At 54.3% G+C, this 21,128-nt stretch overlaps 1 protein-coding gene across 3 annotated transcripts in view; it reads right to left on the minus strand.

The window, feature by feature from the left end:
- COL8A2 (collagen type VIII alpha 2 chain) overlaps positions 1-21,128 on the minus strand; it is a 138,737-nt gene that overhangs the window by 33,498 nt on the left and 84,111 nt on the right. Inside the window, exon 1 of one of the 3 annotated variants that reach the window (XM_090057627.1) lies at positions 11,629-12,028. The exons of the other annotated variants lie outside the window; for them this stretch is intronic. The gene's annotated coding sequence lies outside the window, so the exon portion shown is untranslated. Of the gene's footprint in view, positions 1-11,628; positions 12,029-21,128 lie in introns of those variants that run through there. 3 annotated transcript variants of the gene reach the window in all.

Raw genomic sequence — 21,128 nt, forward strand, 5'->3', positions numbered from 1 at the left:
AGAACAACAAGTACCCCTTGCCATCCAGCTCATACTCTGATGTGGTTGGGGTCTCGGTGTCTGCAGGAAATGGCACTTGCAAGGTTCGCTGCCAAGCCGACTATGTTGCATGTGATTTTGTGTTGCACATACACCTAAGAAAATACAAAATGGTTGTGCCAAACTAAACCCCCATGTGGGCCCATCTCCTAAGAGAACAGCGTGTCTCTAGGCTTCAGGCTTGCAAGATGCTGTTATAAGGGATTACTTAAAGGTGCTGTGAACATGCCTCAATGCACTGGGACCCTGAGAAACCAAAGAGCCAGCTGCTAGGAGGCAGAACTGACTGTGACTTTGTCTGGAGGAGGATCTGGGTGTTTGGGGACCAAATTCACAGAGCCATGGAGAAAGACTGAAGGTTTCCACTTCCTTCAAGGAATCCCTCTGGGACCGGAGAGTCTCCGCACCTTCTCCACGGGAGCACCCAGGTCCTGGTGTTGTGGGACAGGCTGGAAAGGGGTGTGTATTAGGAAGTAGCCGAGGTGCACTCTCCTTCTCTTGCCTCTGCACCCCTTCAAGGGAGCCTCTGCAGTGCCAGGCACACTCGGGCTGCCGTAGGCTTCGGCAAGGGCCGGAGCAGCCCTTGGCTGGCCCCGAGTTCCCTCTCCTCCGTCCCAGAGCTGGCGCCACAGCCAGGAGGAGTCTGGCCTGTGATGTTTCACTCACTTTGGATGGGAGACAATGAATGCACTTGTCCAAACGCTTCTTATCGGCTGGAGCCTTCTGCCAGAAAGAGGTCCCTGAGCACCTGAGAGCAGTCGGGAGCGTGCTCCGATGATACATGCTGGTCCTCAGCCTAATGGGCTGTTTCCTGTCTGCGGCTGTGTTTCTCCACAGATGAGCTGAGATGAGCTTGGATGAATGCCTCGGCCCATTCTCCTCCTGCCTGGCCTGGCTGGAGTCCTCCCCAACTCCGCAGGACCCACCTCTGTGCGATGGGGCACGCGCGCTCGCGGCTCAGCCCGCACCATTTGTCAAAGCTGTGGGGGGCCGGTGCAGATGCTCAGCATTACGGGGGGGGAGGGCGTTTCTGGCGGATGCCGTTGAGAGGTGACCAGCCAACGGTGCTGAGAGCTTCAAAAGCTTTTCCTGGATCCTCTTCCAGGCAGAGATCCCCCCCTCTGCTGGTGCTGCCCATCCTGTGAAATCCAACTGGAGGCAACAGGCAGGGTGGCATGCAGATGGGGCAATGGCTGGCTTTGGCAGGAGGGGGGCAGCATGATCACATGCAATTTCCCCAAGTGAACAAAGCCAGGGCAGTCACTCCCCTCCCTCACAGTCCCTTCACGGGAAGGGTCACGGGTACCCCAGTCCCTTTCATACTGCCCTGAAGGGAAGGGAAGCCACAAGGGGCAGCTTCACCCCCTGGCCGCGACGCTAGATAGACCTTTACAGCTGGGTGCTCTGCCGCCGGCTCCACCACTGATCTACGGCAGGACCAGGAGTGGGCGAGCTCATGGCGCTAAATGCAAATGGGTCCCGGTGGGTTTGCTGGGACCAGGAGCCCTGTTTGCACCTCCCGCGTCTGCAGCAGGCGTGACAGCCAGGTGGCAAGCATCATCAGAGTCACTTGGAAGTGTGTGTTGGGCGGGAATTAGCCCCCTGCTCCCAACAGACCCCAGGCAGAGGGCAGGGAGATAAAGCAGACAATAGTCTTTGCCAAACCTAAAATAAAAACAGCACAGGCACTTCTGGGGGCGGGGGAGGGCAAAGGGGAAAACCAAAACCTGGCTGGGCTTGTGGTTAGAAGCCGGCAGCTCCGAGGCTCCCAGGACGTGGCATGTTTGGGATGACAGCCGTGTCTGAGAGCAAACTCGCAGCTCAGCAGTGCTTCTTTCTTTCTAGGCAGATTTATTTCTTTAGGAGGGGTAAGCAGGCTTGAAAGGGCAAGACACTGGGCTTCCAAATGTGTCCAGTCTTCCCTCGAGGCCAAATTTCCACCGGCAAGGGCTTGGATTGCCAGAGTGGGACTGAAACCCCCCCCACCCCGGCTTGAGGACAAGGATTTGGAGAGAGTTATGACTCTATTACAGGCCTGAGTGGCTGAGCAGAGATTTCCGGACAGGCAGCAGCTAATTCTGAGATAGACAGTAGCTGAAATCGGGAGGCCTCCTGCTCCTGCAAGCGACTGAACAGGATCTGCCCCTGCGTGGTGCGCTGGGCTGTACAAGGCCCCGGAGAGCCTTGCTGATAACGGGGGTGCTCGGTCATGCACCGACTCCTGTGTTGCTGCGTGTTATTTGGCAGTGAGCCTGGTCTTTAGGGTAGGATGCAGGACAAGCCAGAGCCTTGGATTCTCCTTCCAGCTTGGCTGCCGACTAAAGCCTTCTGCTCAGGAAAAATTTGCATCTGTTTAACTTAAAAATCAGCTTTAAACAGGTGCAGACTCCCGTATAGACTTACTTCACAGAGTAAGGGTGTATGTCAGCAAGGCAGTTACCTGGCACAGCAAAGGAGAAAGAAGATACCACAGTCTCGCTCTCATCTATCGGCGCGTACAAGCGTATACACAGGCAGCTATAGCAGAGCAGCTGATGTAGCAAAAGCCCTTTGTGCAGCGAGTAGGTTGTGTGCCCATGCCTGGCTCTCAACCTTTTTAGACTCCAGGCAGCCTCAGTAGATTGGAGGCCTCCTCCATAACTGCTGTGAATTGAGGGGCACTCCATTTCAAAAACTTATTTATTTGTTGCCATGCTTACCTTCTTGCAGTGGTGGTGGGAAGAGAGAAACAACCAGGCCGGGAGAGCCTGAGACTGCCCTTTTCTGCTCATCTCCTCACACTTCCTGTTGCACCCTTCAAAGGATCTCACAGCACCCAGGGTGCCCTGGCACCCTGATTGTAAATCACTGCCCTACGAGACGCCTCTAGAGGTATGCGTTTCAGTCATTTCAGGCTAGCTCAGATCTCTTCCCAATCGATTCAATGAAACCAAAGCGCACTCTTCCTTGCAACTGCACTACTTCAGATGCATCAGGTAAACTGGTGCAACTCCGCATGCAAAGAGACCCTATGTGCCTGTGTAGCACCTAGCACATCAGCTCCTTGATCTTGGGCAAGGCTTCAGTGGGCTACCGCAAGCCAACTTTGTGAGACACGTTTGCTTCCATACTTCTTAAGAGGCTGAGCTCCTCGTCACAGGTTAAGCCCTGAGCGTGTGCAAGATACCATTCCTTGTCCAGCCTGTGCTTGAAGCACAACGAGGCACCCCATATGCCCCGTCACCCACATCCCTGTTTGTGCATCACCTCTCCTGGCAGAAGGGCTGCACAGTTCAGGCAGGGACTGTAGCAGAACTGACACTAATAGATGAATAGGTAATGGGGAAGGGATTATACACTGCAAGCTCTACAAGGCAGAGACCCTTCATCAGTAGAGCATTCAGCACAGGGAACCACAGACTCCATTAGCTCCTAGATGCTTCAGCAATATACTAATAAAAATAACAACACGTGGCCAGGTCCCCAGCTAGTGCATGGCATGTTGCAGGCATCTACCAGCTACAGTGGAGCAAAGGGGATATGCGTTGCCAGCATGTTTGATTGCAGTACCATGGATGTCTGACATCTGCTGTTAGGCAATGGACGACTCCCTTGCTGTGGCCCCTAGGGCACACTGTCATCCCCTGTTTTGATTAGCACGGGACACTTCCCCTGCCACCCAGTGGCCAATGTTCTCTCCTGCCACGTCTTATTGTTTACATTGTTTTGAGCCCTCCACTCAGCTGGGAACTGTTCTTGCTAGTGCTTTCACTCCCCATCTCCCAGGATGTCACCGGTAGGCTTCATACCACTACAAGTCCAGCCAATCGTATTGCCTTCTCTCAGGACCTACTTTAAATCACCCACCACCTCCCTCACCAGCAATATTTCTAGGCCTTGCTCACCCGCGTGGCAGTCTTTTTCTTCTTCATGCCTGTGGCTTACCTGAGTCAGCCCTTTTTCTCCCCTGGCCATCAAGAATTAACCTCCAGCAGAGCTCCTGCCTCCAGGATGTCTCCAATCCAACTGCCTAACCCCCTGGCAAGGTCTCTTATATACCCCCAGAAGGAGGCGTAGCTCCTGCTTTGTGCCTACAGCCTTAAAGGTACATGATCCCTTTCTGCACAGTAGGGTTAGGGGTTCCCTATTACAATGCTGCTGCTTTAAAATAGTGATGATGAAGTGCCTAGATTTCAGGACAAGGGTCAAGGTAGGGATGTTTCAGGGACTGCATGGACAGCAATTATTTTTTATGGGCAAGCATAAGATTCGGATTTAGGCAATATATGTACATCTCTTTCTATCCTTCTCTCACCCACCCCCTCTCCTTTTTGACTTTCCTCTCATCCCCCTAGCACCCCTAAGCCTCCAGCTCTGAAACACACAGCGGTTTTGGTTACTCCTTTCAGGAAAGCAACCCCCCCACCAGGACACAATGTCTGAAACCACATTGCAGCACATTGACGTGATCCTCTTTCCAAAGTACCAGGAGTTGACATCAGCCCCTGCTTCCAGCGATTAATTTATGAAACTGATAAATAACCCACATGTGTTTCAACTCAGAAGAAGAAAGAGAAGAGAACGGGGCCATAGCTGAGGCAGTCTGCTGGGTTATCTTTTTCATGGCGCTCTGTCACCTATTGCACGGACCGTTACCTGTCCACCCCATCACCAGTTCCTCTCTGTTGGAAGCTGCCTCGGCCAATCAAAGGTGATAATTTACGGATTACACATGTAGCTTTACAGCCTTTTGCCCAAGTCAGGCGGGGGGAGGAGGATTTTAAACAGCTCCATATGACCACAAGGCAGGAACTCTGTTGAGAGGCATTTTCTCCCCTCTATGTGATGGGAGTCCTGCGAGCTGCTTTCTCTGCGTTCCTGGCAGCTCGGAGAAGAGACGCAGCAGCTCTTCACACAGCTCAGTTGCTCTGCATTCCTGTCGGGAACCTGGATTGCCTTTATCTCCATTACACAAAGCACACCTTGTGGGGATGAGGGTGAGCATGTTTAAAGAGGGTGTGCGTCATCAGATAGGTAGAAGTTCCAGTGCACGCTTGCAAGCTCAGGGGGGCATCACATGTCACCCACACGTATACTCCACCTCCTGTCACTGGCTGGGCCGCATTGATTTTTATAGAGATTGGGTCCAGCTTGACATAGCTAGAGCTGAAATGCTGAGCTCAGGTAAGACGGGTTCCTGGATTTGGATGCAAAGGCCACTGATTCAATCTGTGCTGTCTCCGAGTCTCCCACTGGCCTTACGCTGCTCATGCATGTCCTGTGTTGCACTAGATTTTAGCACAAACACTCACAGTTTTGAAAAGTCTGGCCCTTAGTCTGTAATTAGCAATAGAGATGGTCCCGATGTGCTCTGGACCAACAACCATGTCTGGATGTCTAAGGGCTTGGTTTATACTGCTGCCTTGCCCCCTGCATCATCCAGTGACTAACTGCTTGCTAAAGCCTGGATGATGCTTCCCATTTCCAGGCACTAAGAGCAGATGGGCTTTAATGGGATGTTGATGTAGCACCACTGGTAGGTGCATAGGGTCTCCTGGTTGAGATCAGGGCTCTGCTGAGCCAGGGGTTGTGCAGATACCAAGGGAAGGACAGTCTCTGCGTTGTACAGTTTATAAACTAATGAACCAGAGGGACAGCAGGTACAATAAGAAAACAAAGGCAAAGGGGGGCAAGATGACCTGCCTCAGGTTGCACAGCAGTAGAGAGCAGAGCCCAGGGTTCAAAACCTCCTCTCCCTCCTCCCAACCTAGCACCATGCAGTTCCCAGTCTCTAAACTCTCCTGCTCTTCAGAGGAGTTAAGACTTTGTTTGGACCCATCTTCCGCCCAAGACAAGCCCCCTACAGTGTTTTCACTAAGCCCCCTGCCATCTTTGCCACTGAAGTGGATGCACGTAGCTGGGTAGCTTTAGGACCGTTTGCAACTATGTCCCTGAAAGAAAACGGAGAGTCAAATCTCATGCTTCAGGGCACAAACTGAACGGCATCTGCAGTGCTCAGGGAGGAAATGCCTTTGCTGCAAACAGCATTCCAGAGCTAGCAAGGTACATAACAGCCCCAGCACCCCAGGTACGGGTGCAGACCGCTGGCCGGTACTCTGCTCCCTTCTCATCCGGTAGGAGAAGAGACTGGACCTCATTTCCTGGATTGAATTTGGCCCCTGCTGCTGGAGCAACCATATTTTAAGCCCCTGAGGGCCTAGATGCCAAGCTTCCTCTTTCCTTGCCCAGGAATACTGACCGGATATCAAGCAGGCAGACATTCACTGCTGGCGTTTCTCCGAGGCAAGCTCTGCGGAGCGGGGAGCCAGGGTCAGACATGACTTCTGGGAGCACCTCACAAGGCGAGTGCGGAGAAGCCAAGGCCTGGTCCACACTGCAAGGGCAGCCCCTGGGGCAGCGTGCACGTGTGTGCGCCGACGCATCTCCAGCACCGGCTGCAAAGCCCATACAGATAGGACGGTAACCGGTTCACCTTTCAAGGCAGCTTCACAATCAGGTTGTCAGAGCCCTGCCCAACACGGGGTGGAGTGGGGGGCCTGCCTGCACTCCCAAGCCCGCTGGCTCTGGGCCTGTGCACAGCATCTGCTGGGCAGCAATCAGAAGCAACCAGTTAACCCCACTTACCAGCAGTTCTGCTAGATAATCATCACCTGCTGTTACTTCCACCAGCCAGCAAGGCCACACAGCTAATTGGGCTCAACTGGCTGCTCATAAACCACCGCACAGGCACACAGGGCTCAGTTTGAAACTCATGGGACAGAAAGCCAGGAATGCCATTAACCAAGGGAGCCCTGTACAGTCAGGGCCAGAGGCTCTGGCCTAAGTCTCCTCTCCTTACACCCCCTGGACGGGAGATCTCCACAGTAAGGACGCAGCCATGCAGTAACTGCCTGTAAAAGGCACCCAAGTGCTTACATCCATATTCGTTCATTAGACAGACACTGCTTAGCCCCACTGACCATTTGCTTGGGAGGATTTAGATAGGGCTGGTCCTGCCTTAAGCAGGGGGTGGATGAGGTCTGCCTGCCCTGTTTTCGGATGCTTGGGCATATATATAGCGGTGGGGATCCAGTCATGCCACAAGTGGTGCTAAGTACTCAGGGTCTGTACCGCACGGGCGCTGAAGGGCAACGGGGGGGGTGGGGGTCGGTGGGTGACCGAGCCTCAGTAAATCTGCACCTGCACAAGCCAAGAGACTGCGGCATGGCGGCCGGAGCTATGCAGAGGGTACGACTGGACTCCGAATGGGGGGACCAAGTTCGTAGCGGGTTCCTCTCCCTTAGAGTGGGATGAACTAAAACCCTAGCACCAAACTTGCCTGGATGTGAGGAGAACTGAGGGGCAGGGTTAAGGTCCGAAAGCTGTGCCCGTTCAAACCCCAGCATAAACAAGGGTGAGCTTGGAGGTCTCATCCTGCTTCCACAGCTGCCGCACCCGTGGGCACCCGTCTCAGACAGAGGCAGGGCTCAGGCTGGAAGAGCAACTGCGGGCTGAAAGCCAGACCGAGGTGTCCGCGGAGCTGCGGGCGGGGGAGCTCAGGACTGGACTAGCCGGAGGCAGGAGGGCCGGTAGGCTCGTGGCAGAGCTCCGGCACTGGTGCAAAGAGCAGCTGTGTCCGTCTGCATGAGAAGACGGTACCGGCGGGGCTTGAAATAATGGCTGGGATTCAAGAGGGAGCTCCGTGGGGCAGGGACCACTAGACTGGCCATCACAGAGGACAATCTGGTTGTCCTCTGTCCTCTATTGATACGAAACCAGACGCCTTTATGTCCTCTATTTTTCTCTTGAAGAAAAAAATAGAGGACATAAAGGCGTCTGGTTTCGTATCAATAGAGGACAGAGTAGCAGAAGACCAGAATGTCCTCTGTGATGGCCACCCTAGGGACCAGCCAGCCCATCCAATAGGCTCCCAGTCTGTGATTCAAAGAAACATGAGCAGCAGCAAAAAATCCTCAGGGTCCAGCAGGTCTCCAGGGAGAGACCCCCAGACAGAGGCCGGACTGACAAGACCATCGCCAACCATGCTTCAGCTCTACTAACCAAGAAGCCCAATCCGCTCTAAACACAGTCGGCCTATGCATGCCCCCACGGCAAACATCCCATGGCCCCTGCAGCTACAGGACAGAGCTGGAGGTGAGTTATGTCCTTGTCACCAGTTCAGCCCAGGACACCCTGTGCAACTTGACCCTCGTTGGCTGCTCCCTGTGTCCTCCTGGCACTGGCTATTTCAATGCCCCAAATTCTGCCGCTGCTGAGTCCCCTGGTTTCCCTTCACTTCCTAGGGAGGGGCTGGGAGTGGGGGAGTAAAGGTGGATTTCACAGCTCGGGAAAATGGCTCGAGGAATGCTGTTCCTTGCACGTAGCCCACTCTCACCAGTGCCAAAACCACTGTGGCCCCCTAGGAAGGAGAGGGCCTCGGATGCAAAGGAGGAAACAGGGGGTCTGCAGGCGACAGGGGCAGTGGTCAGGGGAATACGAAGATTAAGGCTGGGCTGGAATGGCCAGGACTCTGCTTAGGCATCCAGATTTAGGTTGCAAGAAGGGTTTGGCCCGTCGGTGACGGGCAGCTTGGAAAACCTGGCCGTGCCCGGGAGTGGAGCTCTTCTGAAAACCCAGCCCTTGCACTTTTTGGCCCCTCTGCCTCCCTCAGCAACTTAGAAGGCTCAAGAAACAATGGCAGCCCCAGATCGTGGCGCAGCTGGTCCCAGGCTCAAAAGCATCCCAGCGAACAAAAATGCCAAGGAACGGGCCTGTGAGTAAAGCCGAGCAAAAAGAAAAGAGAATGCAAAAGGGGCGGGAGAGCGGAGGGAAATGGCTGAGGTTAGAGCCAGAGGCACATGGGTCGTACCAGGTAAGGAAAATAAATAAATAGCTGATTCAGGATTTTGCTTTCCTTTTCTTTTATTTAGCAGAACCTGTATTTTTACAGCTGCAATCCCTTAAAACGGGATTTTTTTCCCCTCAAACAAAATCCCCGTAAAATAATGTTTCATAAAAATAAGCGTTCTTCTTCTAAACCCCAAAGTCAGAAAAAAGCACGAAAATCAACCACCTCTGCCCTGATGATGCTGGTTCAAACCAACGAGAAGAGGAGCCTGCGTCTTTAAAAGGCTCCGTTGCTCGCGTGTGACAAACTCCAGGATGGTGTGATGTCATCAGAGCTTACATGACACGGGGTGTGATGAAACACCGCCGCGGTGTCAGCGGCTCCTGGGGCGAAGCCCTGGCTTTGTCCCTGGGTGAGAAGCTGGGAACTTGGACCCCGCTGGTGTTTTTCTCAGTCTTGGCTCCCTGCAGCCTGTCCCCTGGCTAGCTGGAGGTCACGCACGGGCCCCCGTTCAGATTGGTATGAACAGTCATTCACAGAAATGGGCGCAAGGAAGGGAAGAAACGCACCTGGACCTGACTGCAGGATAACAGCACAAGTTTAGATGGTGGCCTCTTTTGGAAGGACAATGAAGGGAGTTTCTTAGCCCCTGGTCTAAAGTGGGGCAAATCCACTTGCAGTTCCAGTGGCAGGAAAACCAGCGATGTGCAATTCCTCTCCCTTTAGCTACTTCTCAACTGCCCCCAGGCTTGGCTGCAGCAGAACAAAGGTGGCTTGGACCACCTCCCTAGGACATGCGCTTATCAGACCTCTGAAAACTGGGAAAGACAGAATTAAGGGAACCTATTCAACACAACCTGAATTCCGGCAATAGCCGCCGGGAACAGCTTGTGAACAGCGGTCCCAAGCGGGGAGCGGCAAGGTGACCTGCCTCCGGTTGCACTCTGAGACACTGTGGGGTCTGGCTACTGGGCGCAGATGGAAGCAGTGAAGTTCCCTTAAAGACGTGCCAAGGATTGCAGGTCCAACACCCCAGGCAGCCCTAGCTCCTCTCTTTTCCAGGGAGGCAGCTGAGCTACAGAGAGATGAGGTGACATGCCCAATCTCACAAAGCAGCCTGTGGCAGAGCAGGTAGCATGCCAGCTATTAGACTCCCCTTTCTTCCTCCTACCTATAACCACATGCCCACATGCTCTTGGCACTAGGAGCCCAAGAGTAGGCGGCCGAGGGGGTTTCATTTCCCCTGTAGGCTTCAGACCCAGGCTAGTCATTAGTAGCTGGCTCCTGTGTGCTGGCTCCACAGGTTGAGTTACCAGCCAATTTCCACCCTTGTGTGTCCCCAGGCTGCCTCTAGGCAAGGGCCTGCTTTCTGGGCCACGTCTTTCCCTCTCACAGAGCTCATGCGGGGAAGCGGTGCCAGCAGAGTATGTGCATCAAAGCTGCTTTTACAAACGGAGCTGGCCAGCGATCAGATGTCAGGTGGGCTAAGTGCTTCACCCCAGAGACACCAACGCTCAGCCCCACTGAAGTTTATAAAGCACCGGGGAGGGAGTGGAGGAGTCCTACAAACTGCTTCTCAGCCTTGGCAACTCTGGATCACGTCCTGGGCCTGAAATAAATCTGCTTAAATGGGGTGTGAAAAACAAGCCATCGCTCACGTGTGACAAACTCCCCTGCTGCATTTTCCAGTCCCTTCAACTCCACGGGGCCAAATGCAGCCCCGGGGTAAGCCTGCGGAAGGGGATGGTCCATAATGGAGTGGACTGGGGGCCTGTCTTCTTAGGACTTTTTGCCTGGGAGTAGTGAGGGGAATAGTGCCTTTTTAATGAGGTTGGGACGGGAAAGAATAGGGAACAAATGACCTTTTCCTTTACTCACATGAGCAAGCACGGTGGGACTGGGCGGGAGCGGGGCACCAGCCCACCCCTTCACCTCATTATACTGATCGGAGAGCCCGAAAGACTTTTCGGCACCCCGACTTAGCAGCACATAACTCTTTGGCACTGGGTCAAAACACACTGGAGTCTCATAATGCAATTAGCCTTTCTTCTTTCACTTAAGCCCCGGTGGCCCAAAGGAGGTTTGCTCCCAGCAACATGCCCACATGCGGGTTCCTAATGCACCGCGGCGTACACAGAAGTTCTGGCTCACACGTCATTGTGGCCCTGGCTCCCAAGAGAGGCGCAGTTCCCCCTGGGGACTGGAGAGCCGACAGGTGTGACCTGCCTTCTGCGCCCCACTCGCTGCTGCTTTCGCACTGGCTCCTACGTCAGGCAGAGCGGCTTCTCGCTGGCGGGTGCAAATCTGGCCAAACTACAGCCGTTCCCCTCCTCTCCCCACACCCCCAAAGGGCCTTGCTGTCTCCAGAGCCAGCCTGGGACAACAGCGTGTCCCAGGTCCCCACCTGGCTCACAGAGCCAGGAGCTCAAACGCCAGCTAGCCAGGAGGACAGGCTGCAGGGAGCCAAGACTGAGAAAAATATCAGTGGGGGGTCAAAGCCCCGGGCTTCCCCCCCAGCTCTGCCGTAACCGGAGATGCAGGAAGGCAGCGGCCCTGCACCCCATGCCCCCACTTGTCCCAGGCACATCAGATGGCGCAGAGCCTCCCTCCTCCCTACTAGCACTGCCACCAAACCCGGAGAGCCGGGGGACGATGAGAAGAGAGACCTGCCCGCAGAAGAGCCCCTGATTACCAGTTTAGCCTGGGGGGGATGCAATGCCCAGCTCAGCCCCCCCCAGGGGCAGGGGTCACCCACCACTCACCCAAGCGCTGCTGCAGTCCCTGCTGCCAGAGCTGCTGCCTGCCCGCCTGGGCTTCCCCGCTCTCCTCTGCCGCACGCTGAATACTTCGATTGTCCTTTGCCAAGCGGTGACGTCGGCCCCCTCACACGTTTCCTCTGCGAGCTCCAGCCCAGCCCAGGGGTTCTGCCGGGGGCCGGGGGCTGCAGGCTTCCCCCTCGCCAGCTTTACTCTTCAGGCAGCCCTGCCCTATCCCCACCAACACGCGGGCGCCTTCACCTGGGCATCAGCACCAGGCTGTCTGCAGCCAGCCGCAGGTCTCCGGAGGAAGCTGTCTTCCCCCCGCTCACCTTGGGAGTCGGTGCCTAGCCCCCACTCCCTGGCTGGCCAGCCCCTGCAGCTTGGCTTGGAGAAAGTTGCAGAAAGGTTTGCTGCTGGGGGGCAGACAGAAGCCTCCTCCCCGCCTCCCGCCCTCCAAAGCTCCCTCCTGGCTGCAATTTGGGGCACGAATGTGAGAATAAGAGGACCGGGGGACAACCCGCTCCTTACCAAGTCACCCCCCCCACAAGCCATCACAAATCGAGGCTTCCCAAGCCCGCACCCAATAATCCCCACTGCAAACAATAGGTCTGGCCACGCCCTGGCTGGGTTTGAACACCCCCCCGGGAGCTGGGTCTAGAGGGGGACCAGGCCGGCAGGAAGCTTCATGCCGCCCCTCGCCCCCCGCAGCCGATGAGAGACCCCCAGCCGAGCTCCCCATCCTCTCTGCGCAGCACAAGCGCTTGGCACGTCCTGGCCGAGCGAGCGCTTTGTATGGCGGAGCCGCTGGATCTCGACTGTGCTGGCATTTGTGACTGGAGGGAGGGAGGGATAAATAAATAATAAAACCCCGTCTATAAAGTTCCCATTAGACACCAAAGCAGAAACAGCTGCTGGAGGCGGCAGTGGCTGTTCCAGCTGAGTTCAGCAGCCCGGGAGGAAGCGCAAGCCGGGTCTGCGTGTCCCCGTTTGGCCGTGGGGATCAGCAGGCCTGGGAGCGGGGCAAGGAGGGCTGCATCCTACAACAGGGCGGAGGGTGGGATTCCTTAACCTGCACCCGCCACAGTGGAGCAGAAAGGCTCCCCACTCACTGTGTGCACACTGCAGAAGGATGAAAGGACACATCCCCCTGCGCATAAATGCCCGAGTCCCAGCCCTTCCGCTCCAGGGCAGCAGCTGCCAGTGGAGACCCCATGCCTGCTCACAGGACTTTGGGTGGGCTGTCGTGGGTGCAGAGCAGCCCACTGACCGCTGCAGAGAATCCCCCTCTAGTCATAAGACATTCGCATCAGGGGATTACGGGACAGGGCTGCCAGCAGTGGCAGGCGACTGGACTTGATTACTGAGGAGGGGCCTCCAGGCCTGTGTTTAATGTTAAGTGCTCCAGGCCCTGGCGCAGATGCGGGCTGAAGCTTGCCCAGGAAAGCTAATGAGCACATTACTATGAGGACAGGCAGGGGACAGCAAGGTGCCATCGGGCACTGAGCCCTGGGCCAAGACCAAGCAGACTGCTTCTTCAGCGAGCCAACTCCAGGCTCCGAACACCCCCCGCCCTCAAGCGTACCCTTACGGGAGAGAGCTCTAGCAGCCGTTGAGCATTTTTATAGAGGGGCCTTATTCTGTCTAGAGCTGGGGGGGGAAGCTTACCCTGCAAGAGAAGCTGGCAGGAGGCTTCACAAAGCACATGGATCATATAGGAATCCCTCTAACTTTCCAAAGGACCTCATCCCCGACTGCCGATCGCTCACTCTTTACAAAGTGAAGCCTCCTACCCTGGAGCAGCAGTCTGCAAACTGTGCGCTGTGGCACACTGGTGGTCTGCAGCTAGCGTGAGGCTCGCTTTGGCTCCCGGTGCCTTTGCAGTGTTTTCAATTAACAGCCTGATGTGAGGGGTGCATGGCGATCCCGGAGGCAGTCCGACGGTTGCAGCCATCTGGTGGTCCAAAAAGTCTGGGAATCGCTGGGTTGGAGAGTTGGGGTTTTACCAGGGGCAGGTAGAAGCGGGCATAACGGGATGCACGTGTGTGTGCGCGGAGGGAGAATGCAACCCCGAAGGCTATTTAGCTGTGAATCTGTTAATAGGCCAGTAATAAGTCAATAGGGTCTTGCCGGCGGCGGAGGGGAGCTGTTGCTGGGAAATGCTGCGGCAGGGCCCAGTGCCCTATTCAGCCAGGAAGTCCAAACGCCGAGTATCCTAATGGATCCCTCCCTGCCCCCTGCTCCTCGCCCCCAGTCCACTGCCAGCTGCCCCCACCCCGGTAACATTTTGCCGGCTTGCTGGGCCTGAACAGATACACATCTTTGTTTTCTGTGGTTTCCATGCAGATGAATGAGCGGCCAGCACGGTGCACACATAATAGTGACTGTGGGTCAACAGCTTTTCAGGGTAACAACTCCATGAATAAACAATCAGTGCGTTATGCACTATTATCCCGAACAGCGTGTGCTGCATTTTAAAGCAAGAACTGCTGGAGCTGCCGGATCCCTTCCTTTTTAGACCGGCAGATTCAGAATCAGTCAAGCCGGGGGGTGTGGGGCTGGGCCGGGGGAGCTGGGCATTACGTGGACAGAATATTGCCCTCGCTACTGTTATGATAAAGCTCTTCGTCTTAAGGGTGCTCCTCTCCCCAGGGAAGCTCTGATGTGGGGAGGGGTTGTCTAAACTTTCAAAGGAAGAGGCTCCAGGACCTGCTAACATGAGGCTGAGGATTAAGAGCCAGTCTGGAGCAGATAAGCTTTGTGAGCTGGGACGGGTAACCTGCCTTGGGGCTTTCCTCCCAAACGTTCACTGCTGCCTTTGGATCCAGGTGACAGCAGCGTTTGTCAGGTCTCATCCCAGCAGCACCCACATTTAAGAAGCAAAGACAGGCATCTCCAAACAGCCTGGTAGGAGGAGACCAGGGTGGGGACTATTTGATGTCCGCAGCGTCACGGTGAGGACCGTTGGAAACTGTGGGCTGCCGCTGGATGGCAGCTGGCGGTACGTAAAGTCCTCTGGACCCCGTGCGGGAGTCCAGAGATGGTCCAGAAGCTGTCGCCCCCGACTGGGGGCGAATTAAAGCTGGCTGCCGTTGCTGCTGCATTGGGCGACCGGCGCCGTGAAGACATCAACAGATAAAAAAATGGATGGGGGCATCCTCTTGGCGTTTGGCGCTCGCAGATCTTCACGGTTAAAAGGTTAAAAGCCTAAAAACCGCGTGCTGGGGCCGCCACTGGGTTGGGCGACCAGCGCCTTAAAAACACCAATAAATTACGGGGGACAACAAAAGAGAAAACAGGGCGTGCACGTGCAGGGTCATAGGGGTGGGGGTGTTTCTGAAGTCCTTCACCCTGTGCATGGGGCTTTCCTAAACTGGCCTTTGCCCAGTCCTGCTGTTTAGGGTAGTCTGTAGGGAACTGACAGCAGTGCTGCTCTGTGCTCTGCAGCAGAGGCGGTGTTTCACCCCAGAGGTGGCTGCCTTCTTGTGTCAGCACAGGTGAGTCCTTCCAGTGCCGAAGGGGGAGACTTAATGTTTGTCACCCTGGGCTGGCAAGTGGGTGCATCAGGCAGGAAAGTCAGTCTTCCCAGGGCCTTTCGTCCCCTGCCCGGCCCCATCAGAGGGTTTCCAGGGTACAGTTCCCAGAGGCTCTTGGTCAGGCCTGTGATCGAGACCGGGTGATCTGGAGCTGACTGAAGCCATTTCTACTTTCACCCTGTTCCTCCCCCTGCAGAATCTGGGGGCTTCTGTCAGTAAGCCAAAGCGCTGCTCCGATGCGGAGTGGGACCGAACCTAGCACCCTTCCTCCCTGCCCGGCTGGTACCTTCCTGACCGCCACACTGGGGTCCTGCTTCTTTGAACCCAGTAGCTCCCTTGGTGTTGCCTCTGAATTACAGGGGTAAAATAGGAGTTGCGTATCTATTGAGAACCATCACTGCGTGGGTATGCTTGTGAGAGGGTCGGTGTTGGCTCCTCCTTGAGTTTTCTAGAGCTTCATTTACAGACACCTGTGTTTGCACTTCACTAAGGCTGTGGATTTGCAGGTGCTAATTATAGAGAGCTCATTTGCTTTATAATCTCATCTTTGTATGGTAGACCCTCTATACCCCAGTCCAGTGCTTCTCTGCCAGGGTGCTGTGACACCCTGGGATGTCTTGAGATCCTTTCTAGGATACCCTGTGATGCTACACGATGTTAGTATAGCTACTGTGTGAACATGAGTCACAAAATAAACCCGGTGCTTTCAAGAAGGAATCCATAGTGTTAAATCCATTCTGACCTGCTGTGGTCTTTTTGAGCTCTTTGCAGCAGAAAAATTGATCGTATTATTTTTCCATGGTTAAAAAATGAGTGAAAACTAAGAGCTGGCATTTTCTGAGGGCGGCCTTGAATCGAATGAGGTTGAGACCCACAGCCCCTGCCAGCAGGCTCCGTTGCGCACTGTGCAAATTCTAACAGAGAAACTGTCCCTGTCCCAAAGACCGTACAGTCATAAAGGGCAAAACCAACAAAGGAGGGGCAAGGAGCCTCGTACGGACTATTAAGCCTCAGCCCAAGGCCCTATGCAGGTCACAGTGCTTCTCTTTAGACTTTGAACATCCTTAGTGCAGGTAGGTCCATCTCAGCTTGTTCTACCTGAGGACACTAGGCTGGCCTGGCACGCTCCCTCTGCACACCCAGAACCCTGACTGATGGCGTGTAACAGCTCAGCAGGGCTCACAGCATATCCCTCTTCCACATCCTAGGGAAGCATGCATACTACAGGGACCCTCCCTTGCTCCAGCAGACCCTGAGGTGGGCCACACAGCTGGAGAAATTGGAACAGTGAAGAAATGCTATGGCTAAGTCATTGCTTAATTGCAGAACGACACTACAGCTATTCAAGAGAGGGGTGACCGAAACGGTTCCCCGGAGGATCCAATTCTGCCCTGAACTTCCCTCCAGTTCAGTGAAATCCAGGGCGTGCTCAGCCCTGGGCAAAAGAGGCCACATAGAAGGTGCCAGTGCTACCAAGTGCTACAGCTCCTGGCATGGTTTCTCCTTCCAGTCCTCTGCAGCAAGACACAGACCCACTGAAACAAGAAGCCTTCCCTGCTTTGTCTGCAGCAATGTGGTTAAGCCTGTCTATTAGCCATTGGCACCATTTTCACCTACCCTGGTTTGCAAGACTGCACGCGACCATTTATTAAACCCAGAGCAAAAGAGAAAGAGTCAAAACTAATCCATCTGTTTTGGCTCAGACTGTGGTTTCACTGCATTCTGGATGCTAAATCAAGTCAACCTGTGTTAGGGAGAAGGCCGGCGCTAGTCGGATAGACAGTTTGTAATCTAAGGTGGCCAGACGCAGGCTTAGCTCCTAAGTGTTTTAGCCTAATTAATTCTGAAAAATAATTTCCCAGGTAGCACCCACATTCTTCCCTTCCTGATAAGCGCCGTGGAGGCTGATGAGAGAATTACAAGCTGTTCTCCTGTGTGTTAGTGATGGATGGAAGGTATTACAGCCATGCCAGACACGGAAAAGGATGAGAGAGAGACTTAAAGGTGACCTACAAATGAAAAACACACGGGCTTCCCTCCCCGCCCTGGCTTTTGTTGGATAAGGAAGGCCTGGCGGAGCCTAGCGTTGCAGCTAATAAGCAGTAGGCACGCTGGGGGGCTCTCCCACGTGACCATTTCCCACGCGTCCCCGGGAGGCTGCAGGGGGACTTACATGTCCCCTGAGAAAGTAGCCCCCTTGTCTGGGGGTCAGGAGCTGTGAGCTCTACTCCCGGGTTTGCCACTGACCTGCTCTCTGGCCTTGGGCAAGTCCCTACCACTCTGTGGCTCCCATTGCCCTCCCACCCTTTGTCTCTTTGGTCTGCTCAGAAGACAGGCACTTTGAGACCGGGCTGGCTCTTCCTGTGTCTGCACAGGGCCTGGCATGAGAAACAATTGAGAGAACAGCTCTGCTAGACTAGGCTGAGGCTGGGGCAGCAGCAAGAGCTTAACCCCCGAGGAAAACTGCCATCTGTGCCAGTGGACCTTGTCCCTGCTTGAAACCGAGGCTGACCACTGTTTTGCTTGTCTGTGCTTGGGGTTCCCATCATTTTCTGGTTACCGCGGGCACAATCCTAAGTGACAAGCCAAGAGCTCAGTCTCCGTGGTAGGTTCTCCCCCATAATTACCTACATAGTACCCTGCTCCCATGTGCTTCAAACCAGCCCTGATAACTTGGGGTAGGTCTTCTCTGCCCCGTGCAGCCAAGTGGCGTGTATCTACAAGCCTCCCCCAGCACAGCCCCGGCCCGGTTGCCATGTCCTCCTTGTTTCTGCATGCTTCCCGGGGTAGCTGAGGCACATGCCATCGCTTCCTGTTGGAGATGTTCTGGATCTTTTCCTAGTTGGTTGTGAGACAACTTACTGGTCCTTTGGGGGAACCGTGGGAAGTCTCTGGAGGACTATCAGTATTCCAGCCATTTTGCCTACAGGTACCCTGCAAAGTGAGTTACAGCAACCTCAAGTGCTCTGCCTGGGCCAGCTATCCCAAACCCAGACCAGGTCTCCTGTCTGCACAGTTTGGACTCAAACCCAGAAAAGAGCTTGGGTTCACGGTGTAGTGAAGTCATGCACTACTATGAGACGATACAGTCAGATATGGAGGGGTCTGAGGTCTGTCTGGGTTTCCTACCGAGGCAATCCATCGGGGTCAGTAGTCCGGTGTTGTACAAACAGGGACTGGGTCCTTTCTGGAATGGCTCCTCTTCTTTGGGGACTATCTGCCCGCTCTGCAAATGGGCCTCTCACCTTATTGCAATATCTGCTGTGATCGCTGGCACCAGACCCGGCCACAGAAACAGATCCCTGCCTGGGTCACAGCCAGGCCCTTTGGCTCACAGGCTCCAGTGCTAAAGTTAAAGGGACAATGGGCGTTGAGTTGCAGTCCAGAATGTTACTTACCTCCACATTTATTTTGCGAGGAGAGCTTCATTTTCACATTCCACCTAGGGATTTCTCCTCTGATTTGGGCCTTTCAGAAATGAGGGGAGCTCAATGTTTCTTTAAAGAACTGCACAGCTTAATGGAAGCCCTGGCGTGGGGGTAGGAATCTGCTTCCTCCGTACGGCTCCACCAGCGTACAGGGCTGCCCCTCCCTTGCCATTTCAGCCCTTTCGCACACACTGCGCTGCTGAGACACTTCACTGTTGTCCCATGAAAGCCCCTCTCCCAGGCTCCCCACAAAGCAGTCTGCCAGTGCCCTTCACTTCTGACCTGCAACCCCACGGGCTCTTTCAGACCTGGGCTTCTCTCCCCGCTGCCCTACTGATTCACCTCCAGGTTGACCCATGGTGCCCTGCTATTCTTCTCCCAAAGGGATTGGTATTTGTATGGATAAATGGACAATAGCATGTGAAGGGGGGTGGAAAAGGGGCTGCTCCTGTTGTGCTTCTGCCACTCCGACCCTCTGCTTTAGTTAACCAGCTAATGAGTTTAAAGGAGAAAAGTTGCAGGGGCCATGGGCTGCTTAGCTGCATGTGCAAAACCGCTGGGGCAGCGGAGCATCCCGAGGGCTTTCTCATGGCCCCTTGCAAGATGAGTGCTGCTAGACACACGGAGCCCTGCATTTGCAGTGAAAATCCATCCGGAGAGAAAGCTGCAATGCCAGGTACTCTGGGAGAAGCTTTGACAAAGCTTCCAGCAGAGGAGGACAGGCCATGGGACATGAATGCTCCTTACATCCCTGAAAGATAAGTCCCCTGCGTGTCTCCTCCTACAGATAGCCCACAGCCTCTCTGAAAAGGAAAGCTGCTTTTGGGGATAAAGCCCTCAGCTGGGGCTCAGGGGAACCGAGTTCAGGCCCTGACTCCGTGCCTGTGTGACATTGGTTGAGTCTCTCCGTGCCTCCGTTTCTCCGCTGCAAAACATTAAGATTAAGGGATTAAGAGCTCGTCGCTCTTCCCACCTTTGCTTGTCTGGCTTCTGGACAGTAAGCTTTCTGGGGCAGGGACTGTCTGCCTGTGTGCAAACAGCACCCAGCGTGGTGGGGCCAGGATCCTGGCTGCTATCCTCAAGGCACTACTTTAATACAAACAATCCCCAAACATCTGGAACAGAAATGGGTTTTATGTGCTGCTGATGGATAAAGTGTGCAAAGCACGTCTAAGGAAAGGCCCTCTCATGCTTGAAATCTCTTGCCTTATGACACGATAATCAATCATAATTAGCCGTCACGTCACATTTTCATTTCTGAAAGCACTTTGCAAACATTCACTGGTTAATAAAACGGAGTATTACAGGCCGCTGGGTCTGATAAACGTTATTGCATGATGTCATCTGTCCACTTTTCCTGCAGGGCCAATATGTCTAGAGATATTTTCCTGCATGGCCTTAAGAAATGCCTGAAGAAGTCGTTTTTTAAGTCCAGCAAAGCAAAGACACTTTGAAGGCTTTCTCCACCTCCCACTGGGCACCTCTATATCAACCCCAGTCTCAGCCCCATCTGCTTTCCTTTAAAACGTTGCTGAATGGAAGGATTCACTCTGCCTCTCGCCAGGACTGTAAACTCAAGTTGGGCAATGAAGAGAGGGATGAGGTGAGCTGCTGGGCTTGCCAAACCCTGGCGCTGCTCCAGGGACAGGTCCCCCTGGGAACTGAATTGTGCTTCACATCATGCTTGATAGGTGAGGAAATATCTTATTGCCTGTGCTGCTCCCTCCCACTGTGATACAGCATTTGCATCACAGCCTCCCTCTCCAGAGAGCCTTTATGAGAAAAAAAACCTGCATTTATAACCCAGATCTTGAGCTGGTGTGAATGCTCCCAGCTCCACAGGCTTCAGTGGGGCTGTGCCCATTTTCTCCCCTGCAGAGGCCAAGTTTGGCTGTTTGCATTGAAGCAAAACCCACTGTGCTGCTCTATTAAGCAGCGCTGAGTATGACCTTGTTGCTACATGGCTGCAGTACAATGAGGAGACCCTTGGCACCTCTTCAGACCAGGCTGCATTATTAAATGTGCGAGTGTCTGCTCCCTTGATACTCAATAAGCAGACACGCTAAAAACTCCTGGCTTGGCATGAAAGCACTGAAGAACCCTCCCGCCCCCCCCCCAACCTCACACTTTCAAATGAGAAATAAGGCAAGAAACGTCCCCTTGTTCTCCAAGGAGGGACAAGGCGCGGAGGGCTTGGAGTCAGTTCTGCTATAGAGGCTCTCTTTTAATAGCCTGTATCTTTGCTCGTTCAACCAGAACGCTCATGGCATGCGGGGCTGGGACAGAAATGCTGTAATCTCTGCACCTTCTCCCTTTTCGCTTCAAAGTTGTGTGTCAAAACCCACTGGCTTGCCCTTCCTCGGCAGTTGTGTGAGTTCACTGCAAACAACACAATCGCAAGCACTTCCCTTTCTCCCAGCACAGCCCTGGACTTGTTCTATCGGCTGCAGTTGATTTATGAGCCCTGTTATTTAAATATTAATCACGGGGTTGGCAGGCAGGCCTGGCTCCCACTCACTTCAATGCTAATTATTTTTTAAGT

This window comes from Crocodylus siamensis, chromosome 7 (genome assembly GCF_052110815.1).
Source record: "Crocodylus siamensis isolate JL-2025a chromosome 7, ASM5211081v1, whole genome shotgun sequence".
NCBI lineage: Eukaryota > Metazoa > Chordata > Crocodylia > Crocodylidae > Crocodylus > Crocodylus siamensis.